The 15,433-nt window shown below is 28.1% G+C and overlaps 1 protein-coding gene across 3 annotated transcripts in view; it reads right to left on the bottom strand.

Moving 5' to 3' along the window:
- The window catches only part of LOC148942547 (trypsin-1-like), a 413,175-nt gene that overhangs the window by 46,156 nt on the left and 351,586 nt on the right, over nt 1-15,433 (bottom strand). The gene's annotated exons all lie outside the window — the stretch shown is intronic.

The raw sequence follows: 15,433 nt of genomic DNA, 5'->3' as shown, positions 1-15,433 counted from the left end.
TGCTGGCTTTGCTTTCTTTTCTTAAATATGTCAAGATACAAAGGCCATTTTAAGCCACATAAAAGCCATATTAAATTTCAAAAAAGTACCATTGGTTGTTTTTCTAAAATAAAATGTTTTGTGTTATATATTCATGCTACGTGAGAATTATTATGTGTTGAAGACACTTATTAGGATAAACAAATATTTTGTTTTCAAATTCATATTTCGCACTGGCTAGGAAAAAAATGGTTTAATGTTCACCTTCTATCATAGGCAGCGCGCGCGCTGCCTAAGTAAAGAACGATGTGGGCACAATGTTTTTTTTTCTCCATACCTGGGCACTTCGTATCGCATCGTAGAAACTTCGAAAAGGGCTCATTCGATTGGAAATTGGAGTGGCTAGTGCCCTTTTTAATAGTCGAAAGTGATTGGAGTGCAACTAGCCCCCCCCCCAACGTCCATCATTGCCCCAAACACATCCAATCAAAATTTTGAGATAGCCATTTTGTTCAGCGTAGTCGATTTCCAGATAGAAAATGTATTTTTGAGAAGGGCACTCCCCCACAATCCTCGGGGCAAAGGTTTTAAGTTATGCCATGAGGGAATATAAGAAAGATGTTGGCACAATGTAGCGTTTATTATTAATTTTTTTCCTTTAGATGAGGGCACTTCGTGTGGAAGGAGTAGTCTTACAGACTTCAAAAGGGGCTCCTTTGATTGGAAATCGAGAGTCCGAGGGCTCTTTAGAATAGTTGAAAGTGACTGGAGGGTAACTAGCCCCCCCTCCCCTCCACGCCCATCATTCCCCCAAACACATCTGATCAAAATTTCGAGATACCCATTTTGTTTATCGTAGTTGATTTCCAGATTGAAAATATATTTTTGAGGAGGACACTCCCCCACAATCCTCAGGGCAAAGATTATAAGTTATGCCCTGGGGGCATATAAGGTTTTATTGTTTTCAAATTCATATTTCGCACTGGCTAGGAAAAAAATGGTTTAATGTTCACCTTCTATCATAGGCAGCGCGCTAGCGCTGCCTAAGCAAAGAACGATGTGGGCACAATGTTTTTTTTTCTCCATACCTGGGCACTTCGTATCGCATCGTAGAAACTTCGAAAAGGGCTCATTCGATTGGAAATTGGAGTGGCAGTAGAAAGGACCCTAAAGGTCCCAAACGACACCCCTGCTGCCACCTACAACCTTTTAACATAATTTATTTAAGGATTATTGATCGAGTCTAATGGGGTCAATGACCTCTTTTTCCCAGGTCGATTTATTTGTTGTTGTTGTTGTTTTGGCCAAGTGCATGCTAGGGGCGAATGCTAAGAGTTTCCAGGAATGGGAAATAGTTAGATCACGTGTTACCCTTTCTTGAATCAGTAATTCCCCTTGGAAACAACAAATTAATTCCTCTTTCTTGACAAATCAATCAACCATGACATCATCTGTCAGACATTAAAAAACTTTACCAATGAAACAACTCTCCGGGTCGAACTCAAAAGATATTAATAAACTTTGCCCTGGAAACAATTCTCCAAGAAACATCTTAGAGACGAAGAGAATTACGCGGGAAAGGGTTTCTTAGTAATTTCAAATGTGACAGCGCAGGGATGCCAAAAACAATAGGAACACGCTGAAATTACGTTTAGGGGTTATTTGGGCGAAACCGTTTTAGACATTTTAGGGAATCATTTCGGCGAAACAGTTAGAGACATTTTAAAAGATGATTTTAGAAAAGGTTTTAGAAGAGAATTTGAGGGTGAAACTCTGTGGTCGTTATAGTACACAAGTTGTATTTGAAGAGTGTCGTGAGGTCCTCTACGCCAGCCCCCAAGGGCTCCAATCCCCCTACCCCAACCCCAAAGGAAGCCCCCAGTCCCCAAAGGTCCCCCGGGCTCCCAGAGGACCACCAGGCCCTCAAGGGCCTTCCGGACCCCCAAAGGCCCTCCCCGGGCCCCCAAAGGGCTCCGATCCCCCTACCCCAACCCCGAAGGAAGCCCCCAGTCCCCAAAGGTCCCCAGGGCTCCCAAAGGACCACCCGGCCCTCAAGGGCCCCCCAGACCCTCAAAGACCCTCCCCGGGCCCCCAAAGGCCCCTGAGCCCCCATTTTTAATACTTTTTTATGGCTTTATTATATCTTTTCAGAACAAGTTCTTTTCATAATGTCCATCCTTAACCAATTTTACAACTTGAAGTACCCATCCATTTCACCACAACTTTACTATACAACTATTTGAATGCTACAAGAACTAGCAATACTTTTCAAAGGGCAATTCAGAACCATTTATTTTAATAATGCCCCTAATAAACCCATTTTAAAAGTTGAAGTACCAAACCTTTTCACCCACAACTTTAATATACTGCTTTTTGAATACTCAAACACCATGCAACACTTTTCAAAGGGCATTTCACAACTAGTTCTTGTCATAATATCCCTCCTATGCCCATTTTACAAATTGAAGTACCGATCCTTTTCACCCACACTTTTACTTTACAGCTTTTTGGATGTTTAGAACATAGAAATACTTTTCAAAGGGCATTTCAGAACAAGTTCTTTTCATAGTGACCTTCCTAAACCCCTTTTACATTGAAGTACCCATCCTGCTCACCCGCAACTTAGCTATAGGTAAGAGTTTGATGTTTTACCTTAGAGACTTAGCTTAGCGTTTTAAATTGGTTTAGTTTTAGTTAAGAGTTTAGAGTTTTTTCGCTTAGAATCTTAGCTTAGAGTTTTTGTTAGAGTTCTAATTTAGTTTAGTTTTAGTTAAGAGTTTATAGTTTTTAGCTTAGAGTCTTAGCTTAGAGTTTTATTCAGAGTTCTAGTTTAGTTTAGTTACAGCTCAGAATTTAGAGTTTTAGCTTAGAGTCTTAGCTTAGAATTTTACTTAAAGTTGTAGTTTGGTTAAGTTTTAGTTAAGAGTTTCTAGTTTTATCTTAGAGTCTTATATTCGAGTTTTAGTTATAGTTCTAGTTCAATTTATTTTTAGTTAATAGTTTAGAATTTTACGTTAGAGTCTTGGCTTTGAGTTTTAGTTAGAATTTAATTTTGGTATAGTTAAAGTTTATAAATTAGAGTTTTAACTTAGAGTCATAGCTTAGAGTTTTACCTAAAGTTTTATTTTGGCTAAGTTTTAGTTAAGAGTTTCGAATTTTAGCTTAGAGTCTTAGCTTAGAGTTTTTTTGTTAGAGTTCTAGTTTAGTTTAATTTTAGTTAAGAGTTTGATGTTTTACCTTTGAGTTTCAGTTAGAGTTCTAGTTTAGTTTAGTTTTAGTTAAGAGTTTGGTGTTTTACTATAGAGTCTAAGCTTAGAGTTTTAGTTAGAGTTCTAGTTTAGTTTAGTTTTACTTAAGAGTTTAGAATTTTAGCTTAGAGTCTTAGCTTAGAGTTTTTGTTAGAGTTCTATTTTATTTTAGTTTTAGTTAAGAGTTTAGAGTTTTTAGCTTAGAGTCTTAGCTTAGAGTTTTTGTTGAAGTTCTAGTTTAGTTTATTTTTAGTTAATAGTTTAGTTTTAGCTTAGAGTCTTAGCTTAGAGTTTTTGTTAGAGGTGAAGTTTAGTTTAGTAATATTTAAGAATTTAGAGTTTTAGCTTAGAGTCTTAGCTTAGAGTTTTTTTGTTAGAGTTCTAGTTTAGTTTAATTTTAGTTAAGAATTTGATTTTTTACCTTTGAGTTTCAGTTAGAGTTCTAGTTTAGTTTAGTTTTAGTTAAGAGTTTGGTAATTTACCTTAGAGTCTTAGCTTAAAGTTTTAGTTAGAGTTCTAGTTTAGTTTAGTTTTAGTTAAGAGTTTAGAATTTTAGCTTAGAGTCTTAGCTTAGAGTTTATGTTAGAGTTCTAGTTTATTTTAGTTTTAGTTACGAGTTTAGAGTTTTTAGCTTAGAGTCTTAGCTTAGAGTTTTTGTTGAAGTTCTAGTTTAGTTTAGTTTTAGTTAAGAGTTTAGAGTTTTAGCTTAGAGTCTTAGCTTAGAGTTTTTGTTAAAGTTGAAGTTTAGCTTAGTAATAGTTGAGAGTTTAGAGTTTTGCTTAGATTGTTAGCTTAGGGTTTTCGTTTAGTTTAGTTTTAGTTAAGAGTTTAGAGTTTTTTAGCTTAGAGTCATAGCTTAGAGTTTTTGTTAGAGTTCTAGTTTAGTTCAGTTTTTTTTAAGAGTTTAGAATTTTAGCTTAGAGTCTTAGCTTAGAGTTTTTGTTAGAGTTCTAGTTAATTTTAGTTTAGAGTTCTAGTTTAGTTTACATATAGTTAAGAGTTTGGAGTTTTACCTTAGAAACTTAGCTTAGAGTTTTAGTTTAGTTTAGTTTTAGTTAAGAGTTTAGAGTTTTTTAGCTTAGAGTTTTAGCTTAGAGTTTTTGTTAGAGTTCTAGTTTATTTTAGTTTTAGTTTAGAGTCTAATGTTTTACCTTAGAGTCTTAGCTTAGAGTTTTAGTTAGAGTTTTAGTTTAGTTTAGTTTTAGTTAAGAGTTTAGAGTTTTTTAGCTTAGAGTCTTAGCTTAGAGTTTTTGTTAGAGTTCTAGTTTATTGGAGTTTTAGTTAAGAGTTTAGAGTTTTTAGCTTAGAGTCTTAGCTTAGAGTTTTTGTTGAAGTTTTAGTTTGGTTAGTTTTAGTTAATAGTTTAGAGTTTTAGCTTAGAGTTCTAGTTTAGTTTAGTAATAGTTAAGAGTTTAGAGTTTTGGCTTAGGGTCTTAGCTTAGAGTTTTTGTTACAGTTAGAGTTTTGTTTAGTTTTAGTTAAGCGTTTGGTTTTTTAAAATATATTATTTTATTAGATTTTTATTTTAGTTTATTTTTATATAATAGTTTGTAGTTTTTTAGATTATATTATTATATTAGATTTTTTTTTATAGTTATAGTTTAGTTTAGTTTTAGTTAAGAGTTTGGTGTTTTACCTTAGAGTTATAGCTTAGAGTTTTAGTTAGAGTTATAGTTTAGTTTAGTTTTAGTTAAGAGTTTAGAATTTTAGCTTAGAGTTTTAGCTTAGAGTTTTTGTTATAGTTCTAGTTTAGTTTAGTTTTAGTTAAGAGTTTAGATTTTTTAGCTTATAGTATTAACATAGTTTTTTTAGATGTTATATTTTATATTATTAATATTTAAGAGTTTAGAGTTTTAGCTTAGAGTCTTATCTTAGATTTTATGTAAAGTTGAAGTTTAGTTTTTTAATAGTTAAGAGTTTATAGTTTTTAGCTTAGATTATTAGCTTATAGATTTTGTTAAAGGTGAATTTTAGTTTAGTTATAGTTAAGAGTTTAGAGTTTTTAGCTTAGAGTCTTAGCTTAGAGTTTTAGTTTAGTTTAGTTTTACTTAAGAATTTAGAGTTTTTTAGCTTAGAGTCTTAGCTTAGATTTTTACTTAAAGTTTTAGTTTAGTTTAGTTTTAGTTAAGAGTTAAGAGTTTTTAGCTTAGAGTCTTAGCTTAGAGTTTTTGTTAGAGTTCTAGTTTAGTTTAGTTTTAGTTAAGAGTTTAGAGTTTTACCTTAGAGTCTTAGCTTAGAGTTCTAGTTTGAGTTGAAGTTCAGTTTAGTTATAGTTAAGAGTTTAGAGTTTTAGCTTAGAGTCATAGCTTAGAGTTTTAATTAAAGTTTTATTTTTGCTAAGTTTTAGTTAAGAGTTTCGAGTTTTAGCTTAGAGTCTTAGCTTAGAGTTTTTTTGTTAGAGTTCTAGTTTAGTTTAATTTTAGTTAAGAATTTAATGTTTTACCTTTGAGTTTCAGTTAGAGTTCTAGTTTAGTTTAATTTTAGTTAAGAGTTTGGTGTTTTACCTTAGAGTCTTAGCTTAGAGTTTTATTTAGATTTATATTTTAGTTTAGTTTTAGTTAATAGATAATTGTTTTATATTATATTCTTATCTTATAGTTTTTGTTAGAGTTCTAGTTTATTTTAGTTTTAGTTAAGAGTTTAGAGTTTTTAGCTTAGAGTCTTAGCTTAGAGTTTTTGTTGAAGTTCTAGTTTAGTTTAGTGTTATTTAATAGTTTAGTTTTAGCTTAGAGTCTTTGCATAGAGTTTTTGTTTGAGTTGAAGTTTAGTTTAGTAATAGTTAAGAGTTTTGAGTTTTAGATTAGAGTCTCAGCTTAGAGTTTTTTTTGTTAGAGTTCTAGTTTAGTTTAATTTTAGTTAAGAGTTTGGTGTTTTAAATTTGAGTTTCTGTTAGAGTTCTAGTTTAATTTATTTTTAGTTAAGAGTTTGATGTTTTACCTTAGAGTCATAGCTTAGAGTTTTAGTTAGAGTTCTAGTTTAGTTTAGTTTTAGTTAATAGTTTGGAGTTTTATCTTAGAGTTTTAGCTTAGAGTTTATGTTAGAGTTCTAGTTTATTTTAGTTTTAACTACGAGTTTAGAGATTTTAGCTTAGAGTCTTTGATTAGAGTTTATGTTGAAGCGTTAGTATAGTTTAAATAGTTTTAATATATTACAGTTTTACCTTATAATGTTAGCATATTGTTTTTGTTAAAGACGTAGCCAAGCTTATTAATAGTTGAGAGTCTTGTTACATATCTTAGTAACTTTTCTTATAGTTTTCGTCTTGTTCTTAGCTAGTTCATAGCCTTTAGTTTTTTAGATTAAAGTTTTAGCGTAGAGATTTACATAGAGCTCTAGTTTAATTTAGTTTGTTATTTTATCTTGGTAATTTACCATAGTTTCATAGATTATAGTTTTAGTTAGAGCTCTAGTTTAGTTTGGTTTTGAGTTATAGTTTAGTTTACATATAGTAAATATTCTTGGGTTTACCTTAGATTCCTATAATATAGTTCTATTTTAGTTTAGTTTTAGTTAAGAATTTATAGTTTTTTATATTAGAGTTTTAGCGTAGATTTTCCGTTGGAGATTTAGTTTAGTTCAGTTTTATTTTATAGTCTGATTTTTTACCGTAGAGTCTTATTTTATAGTTTTATTTAGAGTTCTAGTTTAGTTTAGTTTTATTTAAGAGTTTAGAGTTTTTTAGCTTAGAGTCTTAGATTAGAGTTTAGTTCTAGTTTAGTTTAGTTTTAGTTAAGAGTTTAGTGTTTTTAGCTTAGAGTCTTAGCTTAGAGTTTTTGTTGAAGTTTACTTTAGTTTTAGTTAAAAGTTTAGAGTTTTAGCTTAGAGTCTTAGCTTAGAGTTTTTGTTAGAGTTGAAGTTTAGTTTAGTAATAGTTACGAGTTTATAGTTTTAGCTTAGAGTCTTAGCTTAGAGTTTTCGTTATAGTTCAAGTTTAGTTTAGATTTAGTTAAGACTTTGTAGTTTTACCATATATTATTAGCTTATATTTTTATTTTCTTTTATTTTTATTTAATATCTTATAGTTTTTTAGATTATAGTCTTATCTTAGAGTTTTTGTTAGAGTTCTATTTTATTTTAGTTTTAGTTAAGAGTTTGGTGTTTTAACTTAGAGTCATATCTTAGAGTTTTAGTTAGATTTCTAGTTTAGTTTAGTTTTAGTTATGAGTTTAGAATTTTAGCTTAGAGTCTTAGCTTAGAGTTTTTGTTAGAGTTCTAGTTTAGTTTAGTTTTAGTTAAGATTTTAGAGTTTTTAGATTAGAGTCTTAGAATAGTTTTTGTAGAAGTTATAGTTTATTTTAGTAATATTTAAAAGTTTAGATTTTTAGCTTAGAGTATTAGCTTAGAGTTTTTGTTAAAGTTGAAGTTTAGTTTAGTAATAGTTAAGAGTTTAGAGTTTTAGCTTAGAGTCTTAGCTTAGAGTTTTTGTTAAAGTTGAAGTTTAGTTTAGCAATAGTTAAGAGTTTAGAGTTTTTTAGCTTAGAGTCTTAGCTTAGAGTTTTAGTTTAGTTTAGTTTTAGTTAAGAGTTTAGAGTTTTTTAGCTTAGAGTCTTAGCTTAGAATTTTACTTAAAGTTTTAGTTTGGTTTAGTTTTTAGTTAAGAGTTTAGAGTTTTTAGCTTAGAGTCTTAGCTTAGAATTTTTGTTAGAGTTCTAGTTTAGTTTAGTTTTAGTTAAGAGTTTAGAGTTTTACCTTAGAGTCTTAGCTTAGAGTTTTAGTTAGAGTTGAAGTTTAGTTTAGTTACAGTTAAGAATTTAGAGTTTTAGCTTAGAGTCATAGCTTAGAGTTTTACTTAAAGTTTTAGTTTGGCTAAGTTTTAGTTAAGAGTTTCGAGTTTTAGCTTAGAGTCTTAGCTTAGAGTTTTTTTGTTAGAGTTCTAGTTTAGTTTAATTTTAGTTAAGAATTTAATGTTTTACCTTTGAGTTTCAGTTAGAGTTCTAGTTTAGTTTAGTTTTATTTAAGAGTTTGGTGTTTTACCTTAGAGTCTTATATTATAGTTTTAGTTAGATTTATAGTTTAGTTTATTTTTAGTTAATATTTTAGAGTTTTATCTTATAGTATTAGATTATAGTTTTTTTTATAGTTATAGTTTATTTTAGTTTTAGTTAAGAGTTAAGAGTTTAGAGTTTTTAGCTTAGAGTCTTAGCTTAGAGTTTATGTTGAAGTTCTAGTTTAGTTTTAGTTAATAGTTTAGTTTTAGCTTAGAGTCTTAGCTTAGAGTTTTTGTTAGAGTTGAAGTTTAGTTTAGTAATAGTTAAGAGTTTAGAGTTTTAGCTTAGAGTCTTAGCTTAGATTTTTTTTGTTAGAGTTCTAGTTTAGTTTAATTTTAGTTAAGAGTTTGAGTTTTTTACCTTTGAGTTTCAGTTAGAGTTCTACTTTAGTTTAGTTTTAGTTCAGAGTTTAGAATTTTACCTTAGAGTCTTAGCTTAGAGTTTTTGTTAGAGTTCTAGTTTAGTTTAGTTTTAGTTAAGAGTTTGGAAGTTTTAGCTTAGAGTCTTAGCTTAGAGTTTTTGTTAGAGTTCTAGTTTATTTTAGTTTTAATTATGAGTTTAGAGTTTTTAGATTAGAGTCTTAGCTTAGAGTTTTTGTTTAAGTTATAGTTTAGTTTAGTTAATAGTTTAGAGTTTTAGCTTAGAGTCTTAGATTAGAGTTTTAGCTATAGTTGAAGTTTATTTTAGTAATTGTTATGAGATTAGATTTTTAGTTTAGAGTCTTAGCTTAGAGTTTTTGTTTAGTTTAGTTTTAGTTAAGAGTTTAGAGTTTTTTAGCTTAGAGTATTATCTTAGAGTATTAGTTAGTGTTCTATTTTATTTTAGTTTTATTTTTGAGTTTAGAATTTTAGATTATAATCTTATCTTAGAGTTTTTGTTAGAGTTCTAGTTTATTTAGTTTTTAGTTATATTTTAGTTTAAGTATAGTTAAGAGTTTGTAGTTTTAACTTATAGACTTATCATAGAGTTTTAGTTTAGTTTAGTTTTACTTAAGAGTTTAGAGTTTTAGCTTAGAGTCTCAGCTTAGAGTTTTTGTTAGAGTTCTAGTTTAGTTTAGTTTTAGTTAACAGTTTAGTGTTTTTAGCTTAGAGTCATAGTTTAGAGTTTTGTTGAAGTTCTAGTTTAGTTTAGTTTTAGTTTAGAGTTTTAGCTTAGACTTAGAGTTTCAATTAGAGTTCTAGTTTAGTTTAGTTTTAGTTAAGAGTTTCGAGTTTTAGCTTAGAGTCTTACCCTAGTTTTATTTAGAGTTCTAGTTTAATTTAGTTTTAGTTAAGAGTTTAGAGTTTTACCATTGAGTCTTAGATTAGAGTTTTAGTTAAAGTTTAGTTTAGTTAAAGTTAAGAATTTATATTTTTATCTTAGAGTCAAAGCTTAGATTTTTACTCAAAGTTATAGTTTTGTTAAGTTTTAGTTAAGAGTTTCGAGTTTTAGCTGAGTCTTAGCTTAGAGTTTTTGTTATAGTTCTAGTTTAGTTTAGTTTTAGTTAAGAGTTTAGAGATTTAGCTTAGAGTCTTAGCTTAGAGTTTTTGTTAGAGTTCTAGTTTAGTTTAATTTTAGTTAAGAATTTGATGTTTTACCTTTGAGTTTCAGTTAGAGTTCTAGTTTAGTTTACTTTTAGTTAAGAGTTTAGTGTTTTACCTTAGAGTCTTAGCTTCGAGTTTAGAATTTTAGCTTAGAGTCTTGGCTTAGAGTTTTTGCTAGAGTTCTAGTTTATTTTAGTTTTAGTTAAGAGTTTAGAGTTTTTAGCTTAGAGTCTTAGCTTAGAGTTTTTGTTGAAGTTCTAGTTTAGTTTAGTTTTAGTTAATAGTTTAGAGTCTTAGCTTAGAGTTTTTGTTAGAGTTCTAGTTTAGTTTAGTTTTAGTTAATATTTTGGAGTTTTACAATTGAGACATATCTTATTGATTTTTTTTTGTTTAGTTTTAGATAATAGTTTATATTTTTTTAGCTTAGAGTCTTAGCTTAGAGTTTTAGTTAGAGTTATAGTTTAGTTTAGTTTTAGTTAAGAGTTTAGAGTTTTACCATAGAGTCTTATCTTATAGCTTTAGTTAGAGTTCTAGTTTAGTTTAGTTTTAGTTAAGAGTTTAGAATTTTAGTTTAGAGTCTTAGCTTAGAGTTTTTGTTAGAGTTCTAGTTTAGTTTAGTTTTAGTTAAGAGTTTAGAGTTTTTAGCCTAGAGTCTTAGCATAGTTTTTGTCGAGGTTCTAGTTTAGTTTAGTAATAGTTAAGAGTTTAGAGTTTTAGCTTAGAGTTTTAGCTTAGATTTTTTGTTAAAGTTGAAGTTTAGTTTATTAATAGTTAAGATTTTAGAGTTTTATCTTAGAGTCTTAGCTTAGAGTTTTTGTTAAAGTTGAAGTTTAGTTTAGTAATAGTTAAGAGTTTAGAGTTTTTTAGCTTAGAGTCTTAGCTTAGAGTTTTAGTTTAGTTTAGTTTTAGTTAAGAGTTTAAAGTTTTTTTAGCTTAGAATATTAGCTTAGAGTTTTAATTAAATTTCTAGTTTAGTTTAGTTATATTTAATAGTTTAGAGTTTTTAGCTTAGAGTCTTAGCTTAGAGTTTTTGTTATAGGTCTTGTTTAGTTTAGTTTTAGTTAAGAGTTTATATTTTTATCTTAGAGTCTTATATTAGAGTTCTAGTTTAGTTTAGTTTAGTTACAGTTAAGAATTTAGAGTTTTAGCTTAGAGTCATAGCTTAGAGTTTTACTTAAAGTTTTAGTTTGGCTAAGTTTTAGTTAAGAGTTTCGAGTTTTAGCTTAGAGTCTTAGCTTAGAGTTTTTTTGTTAGAGTTCTAGTTTAGTTTAATTTTAGTTAAGAATTTAATGTTTTACCTTTGAGTTTCAGTTAGAGTTCTAGTTTAGTTTAATTTTAGTTAAGAGTTTGGTGTTTTAACTTAGAGTCTTAGCTTAGATTTTTAGTTATAGTTATAGTTTAGTTTAGTTTTATTTAAGATATAATAATTTTATATTATAGTATTATCCTAGAGTTTTTGTTAGAGTTCTAGTTTATTTTAGTTTTAGTTAAGAGTTTAGAGTTTTTAGCTTAGAGTTTATGTTGAAGTTCTAGTTTAGTTTAGTTTTAGTTAATAGTTTAGAGTTTTAGCTTAGAGTCTTAGCTTAGAGTTTTTGTTAGAGTTGAAGTTTAGTTTAGTAATAGTTATGAGTTTAGAGTTTTAGCTTAGAGTCTTATCTTAGAGTTTTTTTGTTAGAGTTCTAGTTTAGTTTAATTTTAGTTAAGAGTTTGAGTTTTTTACCTTTGAGTTTCAGTTAGAGTTCTAGTTTAGTTTAGTTATAGTTAAGAGTTTGTAGTTTTACATTAGAGTCTTAGCTTAGAGTTTTTGTTAGAGTTCTAGTTTAGTTTAGTTTTAGTTAAGAGTTTTGAATTTTAAATTAGAGTCTTAGCTTAGAGTTTTTGTTAGAGTTATAGTTTATTTTAGTTTTAATTATGAGTTTAGAGTTTTTAGCTTAGAGTCTTAGCTTAGAGTTTTTGTTGAAGTTCTAGTTTAGTTTAGTTTTAGTTAATAGTTTAGAGTTTTAGCTTAGAGTCTTAGCTTAGAGTTTTTGTTAGATTTGAAGTTTATTTTATTTATAGTTAAGAGTTTAGAGTTTTAGCTTAGAGTCTTAGCTTAGATTTTTTGTTTAGTTTAGTTTTAGTTAAGAATTTATAGTTTTTTAGCTTAGAGTCTTAGCTTAGAGTTTTTGTTAGAGTTCTAGTTAAGTTTAATTTTAGTTAAGAGTTTAGAATTTTAGCTTAGAGTCTTAGCTTAGAGTTTTTGTTAAGATTTCTAGTTTATTTTAGTTTTGAGTTCTAGTTTAGTTTAAGTATAGTTAAGAGTTTGGAGTTTTACCTTAGAGACTTAGCTTAGAGTTTTAGTTTAGTTTAGTTTTACTTAAGAGTTTAGAGTTTTAGCTTAGAGTCTCGGCTTAGAGTTTTTGTTAGAGTTCTAGTTTAGTTTAGTTTTAGTTAACAGTTTAGTGTTTTTAGCTTAGAGTCATAGTTTAGAGTTTTTGTTGAAGTTCTAGTTTAGTTTTAGTTTAGAGTTTTAGCTTAGACTTAGAGTTTCAATTAGAGTTCTAGTTTAGTTTAGTTTTAGTTAAGAGTTTCGAGTTTTAGCTTAGAGTCTTAGCCTAGTTTTATTTAGAGTTCTAGTTTAATTTAGTTTTAGTTAAGAGTTTAGAGTTTTACCATTGAGTCTTAGCTTAGAGTTTTAGTTAGAGTTAAAGTTTAGTTTAGTTACAGTTAAGAATTTAGATTTTTTTCTTAGAGTCATAGCTTAGAGTTTTACTCAAAGTTATAGTTTGGTTATGTTTTAGTTAAGAGTTTCGAGTTTTAGCTTAGTCTTAGCTTAGAGTTTTTGTTAGAGTTTTAGTTTAGTTTTGTTTTACTTAAGAGTTTATAGTTTTACCTTAGAGTCTCAGCTTATAGCTTTTGTTAGAGTTCTAGTTTAGTTTAATTTTAGTTAAGAATTTTATGTTTTACCTTTGAGTTTCAGTTAGAGTTCTAGTTTAGTTTACTTTTAGTTAAGAGTTTAGTAACAAAAACTCTAAGCAAAGACTATAATCTAAAACTAAACTATCTACCAAAATTAAACTAAACTATAATTTCAACATAAATTGTTAGCTAGGACTATGAGCTAAAAAAACTATAATCTTAACCAAAACTAAACTAAAATTTAAATCTAACAAAAACTGTCTGATAAGCCTCTAAGCTAAAAATCTTAAATCATAACTAAAACTAAACTAGAAATTTATGAAAAACTATGAGCTATAATTCAAAGGTAAAACACCAAACTTTTAACTAAAAATAAACTAAACTAGAACTCTAACTGAAACTCAAAGGTAAAACATCAAACTCTTAACTAAAATTAAACTAAACTAGAACTCTAACAAAAAAAACTCTAAGCTAAGACTCTAAGCTAAAACTCGAAACTCTTAACTAAAACTTAGCCAAACTAAAACTTTAAGTAAAACTCTAAGCTATGACTCTAAGCTAAAACTCTAAATTCTTAACTGTAACTAAACTACACTTCAACTCTTACTAGAACTCTAAGCTAAGACTCTAAGTTAAAACTCCTTACCTTTAACTATAATTAAACTAAACTAGAACTCTAACTAAAACTCTAAGCTAAGACTCTAAGCTAAAAACTCTAAACTCTTAACTAAAACTAAACTAAACTAGAACTTTAAGTAAAATTCTAAGCTAAGATTCTAAGCTAAAAAAACTTTAAACTCTTAACTAAAACTAAACTAAACTAAAACTCTAAGCTAAGACTCTAAGCTAAAAAACTCTAAACTATTACTAAACTAAACTTCAACTTTAACAAAAAACTATAAGATAAGAATCTAATATAAAAATCTAAACTCTTAACTATAACTAAACTAAACTACAACTTTAACAAAAACTCTAAGATAAGACTATAATATAAAAATATAAAATCTTAAATATTAATAAAATAAACTATAAATTCTAAAAAAAAAATTCTAAGACTCTAAGATAAAAACTATTAACTAAAACTAAACTAAACTAGAACTCTAACAAAAACTCTAAGCTAACACTCTAAGCTAAAATTCTAAACTCTTAACTAAAACTAAACTAAACTAGAACTCTAACTAAAAGTCTAAGCTATGACTCTAAGGTAAAACACCAAACTCTTAACTAAAACTAAACTAAACTAAAACTCTAACAAAAACTTTAAGCTAAGACTCTAAGCTAAAAAACTCTAAACTCTTAACTAAAACTAAACTAAAACTCTAAGCTAAGTCTCTAAGGTAAAATTTCAAACTCTTAACTATATCTAAACTAAACTAGAACTCTAGCAAAAACTCTAAGCTAAAACTCTAAACTCTTAAATATTACTAAACTAAACTAAAACCCTAACAAAAACTCTAAGCTAAGACTCTAAGCTAAAACTCTAAACTCTAAACTAAAACTAAACTAAAACTTCAACAAAAACTCTAAGCTAAGACTCTAAGCTAAAAACTCTAAACTCTTAACTAAAACTAAACTAAACTATAAATCTAAAAAAAACTATAATCTAAGACTCTAATGTAAAAACTCTAAACTCTTAACTAAACTAAACTAGAACTCTAACTAAAACTCTAAGCTAAGACTCTAAGGTAAAACTCCAAACTCTTACATAAAACTAAACTAAACTAGAACTCTAACAAAAACTCTAAGCTAAGACTCTAAGGTAAAAACTCTAAACTCTAAACTCTAAACTAAAACTAAACTAAACTAGAACTCTAACAAAAACTCTAAGATAATATTCTAAGCTAAAAACTCTAAACTCAACTAAAACTAAACTAGAACTCTAACTAAAACTCTAAGCTAAGACTCTAAGGTAAAACACCAATCTCTTAGCTAAAACTGAACTAAACTAGAACTCTAACAAAAACTCTAAGCTAAGTCTCCAAGCTAAAAAACTCTAAACTCTTAACTAAAGCTAAACTAAAATAAAACTCTAAGCTACGAATCTAACTTAAAACCCCAAACTCTTTACTGTATGTAAACTAAACTATAACTCAAAACTAAAACAAGCCAGAATTTTAACAAAACCTCTAAACTAAGAATTTAAGGTAAAATTACAAACTATTAAATAAAAATAAACTAAACTAGAACTCTAACAAAAATTCTAAGCTAAGACTCTAAGATAAAAAAGCTCTAAAATATTAACTAAAAATAAACTAAACAAAAATTCTAAGCTAATACTTTAAGCTAAAACTATAAACTATTAACTATTACTAAAATAAACTACAACTCTAACAAAAACTCTAAGCTAAGACTCTAAGCTAAAATTCTAAACTCTTAACTAAAACTAAACTAAAATAGAACTACAACAAAAACTCTTAGCTAGGACTATAATATAAAAAATGTAAACTCTTAACTAAACTAAACTATATCTCTTAATAAAAACTCTAAGATAACACTCTAAGCATAAACTCTAAACTATTAACTAAAACTAAACAAAACTAGAACTCTAACAAAAACTCTAAGCTAAGACTCTAAGGTAAAACACCAAACTCGTAACTAAAACTAAACCAAACTAGAACTCTAACTGAAACTCAAAGGTAAAAAATCAAACTCTTAACTAAAATTAAACTAAACTAGAACTCTAACAAAAAAAATCTAAGCTAAGACTCTAATCTAAAACTCTAAACTCTTAACTATTACTAAACTAAACTTCAACTCTAACAAAAACTCTAAGCTAAGACTCTAAGCTAAAACTAAA

The sequence above is a fragment of the Artemia sp. Qi Xiang Cuo genome, chromosome 16 (assembly GCF_049724085.1).
Source record: "Artemia sp. Qi Xiang Cuo chromosome 16, ASM4972408v1, whole genome shotgun sequence".
In the NCBI taxonomy this organism is placed as follows: domain Eukaryota; kingdom Metazoa; phylum Arthropoda; class Branchiopoda; order Anostraca; family Artemiidae; genus Artemia; species Artemia sp. Qi Xiang Cuo.
The sequence above is the reverse complement of the archived record's forward strand: the minus strand, read 5'-3'. Positions and strand labels throughout refer to the sequence as shown.